This window comes from Nannospalax galili, unplaced genomic scaffold (assembly GCF_000622305.1).
Source record: "Nannospalax galili isolate Female #2095 unplaced genomic scaffold, S.galili_v1.0 scaffold960, whole genome shotgun sequence".
In the NCBI taxonomy this organism is placed as follows: domain Eukaryota; kingdom Metazoa; phylum Chordata; class Mammalia; order Rodentia; family Spalacidae; genus Nannospalax; species Nannospalax galili.
Window position 1 is genome coordinate 406,774 of NW_008348313.1, and position 6,099 is coordinate 412,872.

Sequence of the window (6,099 nt, forward strand, 5' to 3'; positions counted from 1 at the left end):
TACAATATTAAAACATCAAAGCACTGTTTATGTTAGGAAGTATTTAAATTGATTCCATTTTATCAAATCTCCTAATAGCTTGATGATAAGCACATCAGAATGCTACACTTTTCAAGTTTAAAGTGTGGACACAGGTGTTGATTATGCTATTGTCTTAGTCTCTTCCTATTTCTGTAATAGACTATATTAAACTAGGTAATTCATAACCAATATAAATATATTGCTTCTAATTTTGGAGACTGCGGATCCCATTGCTATGTTTTTAATAGATTTAGAGCTTGATAGAGGCTGAGGCTCTGCTTGAAGGATGGGGTCTTTGGTGCTGTCCTCTGGATAGGACAGACACTGTTTGCCTGATGGAAGATGAGGAGAGTAAGCTAGCTCACTGAAGTCTGTCTCATATGGGAATTACTATTATTAACAGGGCAGTTTATCAAATATACTTAACATGTAAAAAATTAGGGAGAATTCATCCCACAGTTCCAGTGTTTGGAACCACTCATGTTTATGTTAGGTCTTTGTCCCCATGGTACTGGCAATAAGAAGTAGGGCCTTCTGGAAAGTGATTACATCATCAGAACATTGTATATAAGAATCATTCAATTTCAATCTGATCCCACAATCATTAGTTTCTGAATTTTTATATTGTTTCTACAATTTCTCTAGTTTGTAAACAAAATTTTTTATTTTAGTATTTTAAATTCCTAAAGCTTCTATTAAATATAAGAAAAAGTTAATACATATTCTTCATTAATTTAGAATTACTAAAAAATATACAATTTCTATAAACATAGATGCCTATCAAAGGAAAGCAGAATAATCTAATGTATTGTTCCAAACCATTACTGTATCTGGATTGAGTACTGAGCAGCCAGAGGTGCCTTGGCAATCAAGATGGACAATTTCTTCATGGTGTGTAGTCATCACTCTCTCTCAGCCATTCTGGACCAAAGACCAAGGAAATCAGCACCTCCCACTCTATTCTCCTCCACCTTTGCCTCTATATTTATGTTACACTCACAGATGTCATGGAGATCCTGAGATTTTCTCTTTGCCCATAACCTGGTTTGAGCATGTCTCAGTCCTGCCCTCTACAGGATTCCTCCTCTACAGTCTCCTAACTCCAAAGAGCACCAACCACTGATATCCTGTCACCCCTTTTTCCTGTAGGATGTCATTTTCAATCAGTTGGTGATTAAATATGGAGAACATTCTCCGTACTGCATTCAACAATCCAATCTGTGCTCATGTGTTATCACACTGTTCCCTCATTTTCTTTCTTCAATGGGCCTTAGTGGTTTTATTTTGTGTGTGTGTGTGTGTGTGTATGTGTGTGTTACATGTCTAAGTTGTACCTTCAAAGATATGCTATGAGGATTAAAGTTATGCATTTATATAAAGGAACAAATGCTTGTGAATGAGCCAGTACATTGTAGTTGGTGATGTCCATTCTCTTTTGTCTATAAAAAATACATAGGTGCCTCCTTATGGCTCCATTACAAGTGTTTTTCTTGTTCATTGGCTGGTTCATTGCTAATTGGATAGACTAACAAGTGCATGAAATTATGACATCTAAATTTTCAGAAATATGTCTGAGAATTTGGGGTAGAAACATTAGGTATGGTCAAATCTCCATAATCTGAGAGCAAGGAGATAGTATCATGTCATGACTTTATGACACTTTAAAATCTCAATTTATATACATTTACTTCTTAATTTCAAGATTCAATAACAATCTATTTTGCAAGTTTACTTCATGCAAGTATTCTTTTAAATGAGTTTTTGTTATATCATATACCATAATATTTAGATAAGAAAAGTCAGCTGTAATGTATGAATACTGGGAAGAGCTGAAGATAATAAGCATATCACTGGACGGTAAGGACTTTTGAGTTAAAGATTAGCATAGTCTGGATACAAAAGGTGGCTCAGCAGAGAAAGTCACTTTCTGTCAAGTCTGAAGACTGAGTTCAATCTCCAGGACCCACGTAGTAGAAGAAGAAAACTCTTTCAAATTATTCTTTGATCTCTACTCACAGGCTGTGGCACATGTACTCTCATACAAACACACAAACACAAATACACCGCAAATAAATTTAATAAAATGATTCTAAAGTCAATGTATAATTTTCCCATACTATTTGGAAATTGTATTTATATTTTCAAACTTCTATTAATTATTATTCACTTTCACACTATTTAAATGAACTTCAAGTACATGCTGTATATCTATATTAATTATACATAATGAATATTAATGTTTTACACATGTATATTTTCAAAGGTTATAATCCAAGTAGATTTGAAATAATAAACTTTCAACAGATATATATAAATAGAAGTAGATATGAATTGAAAATTATGAAATAGCTGTAGTGTTACTTGATCCTTAGACAGGTCTGTAGCCCAACACTCTGAAGGAAACTGACAACAGTTCAAATGATTATGAAGATCTCTCTCACTCTGCAGAAGTAGAGAATAACAGCATTTCCAAAGATGTTAGGAAAACTTGTCTGTATTTAGGTTTAATATATTATAGTTTGAATATCTGTTTAGAAATATGATAAAACAGTGAAGATACCATGCAGTCTTCTACCCAGTTTTATATATAGACAGTAAGGAAATCCTTAAACTGTGGCTTGGAAGGGCTTTTAAGGTATGCCCCAATAACTGGCCTCTATTGTTCATGGAGAATCAGCCTTGTGATTTTCGCAATGTATTTGAACATATTCTTTTAAGGTATTCTTCTCTAGGCATCTTCATGGTTTTCTCTAATTTCATGTAGATCTCTGTTGGAATATCATTTCAGAGAAGCTTTCCCTGATCACTCCATCTGAAGTGTTCCTCTTCAATCAGACTTTTCTTCCTAGTAACTCCTGCCTAGCAAATTTCAGTAGCTATTAAGCAAGCACATACATGTTTTCTATCCTATAATCCTCTATTGTGAATTGGAGTAAGCAATGCATTTTTATAAATAATAAAAGAGATATTTGAAAATGTAAATTACTGAACACTTTTCATCATTTCACATGTTTTAGTGGTAAAGAGATTCAATTAACCTATTCCAGGAATTTATCAATAGGCAATACTTCATAATTTTTATTCCTTAAGTTGGCAAATAGACATTTTAGAATCCATCTAGTGCAAATACCTCCTTAATTAAACTTTTCAAGCATTTGAAATCAATGAAATTCCCAGAGTCTCTGTCATTTCTTATAAAGTTAAATTGCATTACATTTTGTTAAATGCTTCCCAGTACTTAATCTCAGTCAATTATGTCTGTTGCTTATAAAAATTGATTTAAAGAGATATGGTTTATTTTATATTAGCTCTTCACAGCATATCTTGCTTCTTTTAAATGATATTGAATTTTGGAATTTATGATTACTTTGAGTAACTTACTAATAGACTGATATTCTAGGTATATACAACTTATGTGTACTATAAGATACAAAATATTTAAAGATGAAATAATGCCTATATCATAAATTTCATATTATATCTTAAAATTTCCAAAAATCAGAAGTATTATCATTTATATCTTTTAAGTTAAGTTTTTTAAAAAATATTTTATTGATTATTTTTATTTTATATGTATGTGTGTATTGCCTGCATGTAGGTAAGTGCACCTGTGTCGTGCAATGCCTGCAGAGGACAGAAGAGGCTGTCGGATCCCCTGGAACTGAAGTTATGGACAGTCATTAGCTGCCATGTGGGTGCAGGGATTCAAACCTGGGTCTTCTGCAAGAACAACCAGTGTTCTTAACCAGTGAGCCATCTCTCCAGTCCTAGGATATTAAGTTTTAACAAGGCATACAAATTAAGTTTAGCTAAGCTGCTATCCACAATGATGATAATTTGTACAGATCAATGATTTGAAATATGAATCCTTAATTACAGAGAGACTTTCAATTGATTTTTTTGAAAAATCAAAATGTTTCTTATAATGAGATCAATAGATCATTTTAAAAGTTGTCTTGGTCAACATGTGGCATTCCTCACACATTACAAGTGGAAATGATTCCTCATTCTTCTGCTGCTTCCACTGTTAGTTCTTGATAGATTATTTTTCTGATGTGCTATTGTATGTTCAATAATCCATAATTGGTAAATACTATGATTAATGATTAGTCTATAACAGAGATGAGCATTATATTAACATATATAACATTAACATATTTTAACTTCTGGTTGCTATTATCTTTTAAAAACATTTATTTTTATTTATTTTATGTTAATGAGTGTTTTGCTTACCCATGTGTGCAGTGGCCACAGAGGCCAGAAGAGGACATCGGAGTCCCCTGGAACTGGATGGTTGTTAGCACCTAGGAACCGGACCCAAGATCTCTGCAAGAACGGCCAGTGTTCTGAACTGCTGAGTCATCTCTCCAGGCCACGTAGGTGGCTATTATCTTTTAAAACACCAAACGAATGAAAACAAATCAATTTATATAATTTTTTTCCACTAAAGCACCATTTCACAGGGATGAATACTGGGTTTAAGTCCAAGGGTTAGACATTTTACCTGGATGGATTTCAGCACTGTTATTGATCACTGACTGCAGTTTATATCCCATTTGTTCATTCTGAATGGAAGTATGTTGTGCTTTTACCCTTTTTCCAGGTGAGTGGGAGCCATAAAGTCTGTAGAACAAAAGTCAGTGTATGTAATAAAGTCTACAGTTGTTTTCACATCAACAGATAACATAAAACTATCTCCCCAATGCTTTTCTTTCTTTAATAATAAAACACACAAACATTGATACATAACTATCTATGCTATTTATTTTGATATGTGCTATATATTTTTTTTCTTTTGAGGTTGTTAAGATAATATTGGCACAAATAGGGGTCAGAAGTCTGTCAAAAATAGTTCTAAACACAAAGTACTCAATTGGTGATTGCACAGGTATTTTTATGTTTAGATTTTTATGTTTATGTGTGCTGCAAATAGTCAATTATGCTGTCTATGCCTTTAAGAGCAATTAATTCTATATTTAAACGCATCATCAGTCTAAAACAGTCTAGGAGTACTTTCTTGGATAAAGTCTTGATAATTCCTACAAAGCCCTGCTCTCATCTCTGGGTATTCTATGCGCAATGCTTTCAACAAGTTTGATCCCCACCCCTCATTTCTTAGCACCCAGAATTGTGCATGGATATTTCTAATTCTTTTGAGATTTAACCTTAAAAAGCTCTCACTATGGAACTGCCAGTTTCAATAATTGATCATACCTAAGATAATCAAAGAAAAGAAAATGTGATCTCTAAAAAAATTGAATTATTCCATGAAGAATCATTTTAGAAATACAGAATTCTTATTGTGAAAAAATATGCATACTTTCCTTAACTCAAAAATGCTTTCCATAACAAAGTACATAGTCTTATTGTTTGGTTCTAGGAAATGCAGGGCACCATCCATTGATCAGAGTATTCCATTCCATATCTTAAAGTTAAGCATTTCAGTCTGTTATGACCTGCAGACACTGATAAAAGAATGACAGAAGTGAGCAGTCTAAATGTTATATATGCTTCATCTCTTAAAATCCTGTCACTTTTTTTCTGAACTGTATATTCCAGTTTTATCTGAGAGTAAAGAATTCAATCTCACAAGACATAATAGGAAATTCACTCCCAGTTGAAAGATAAATTTGAAAATTGGCATGAAATTTCAACTAAGAAAGTTACTAGTTTTACAAAAGAAGCTTCTTTCTGAAATGTGAATTTAAGCAATATTAAATATGCAAAAGACATACAAATGAAACCTAAGATTTTATCTTAAAGAAATAAATAGCCTTCAGTTTTGTATGCAAAGGGCCTGCAGAGGCCCTGATAAACGGTTCTCCGTTTCCACCTGCCTTGAAGTCTCTCAAACTATTAACTAGATGATACCATTGCCTCAGCTTTTATTATTCTGATAGAATTGCTTTCTAAGCCGTTTTGTTATTGCGCTACTCTTTCTAGGTGTGATTTATCAAGAGAGAAAGTGTAGCACAATGCGGAAAACTACCCTCTCTGCACAGAGGTAGGATTTAAATTCTAGCATTTATAAATTGTGTTACCGTGATTTTAGGCATGCTAGTGAGGTGGGGGAGGGGG

The 6,099-nt window shown here is 33.2% G+C and overlaps 1 long non-coding RNA gene across 2 annotated transcripts in view; it reads right to left on the reverse strand.

The window, feature by feature from the left end:
• Positions 1–1,888: 1,888 nt before the first annotated feature.
• Positions 1,889–6,099, reverse strand: part of LOC103743604 — a 4,660-nt gene continuing 449 nt past the window's right edge. For both annotated transcript variants that reach the window (XR_607673.3, XR_003851423.1), the window contains exons 2-4: positions 4,526–4,644; positions 4,255–4,412; positions 1,889–2,463 (exon numbers count right to left, since the gene is read on the reverse strand). This is a non-coding gene — a long non-coding RNA (uncharacterized LOC103743604). The remainder of the gene's footprint in view (positions 2,464–4,254; positions 4,413–4,525; positions 4,645–6,099) is intronic.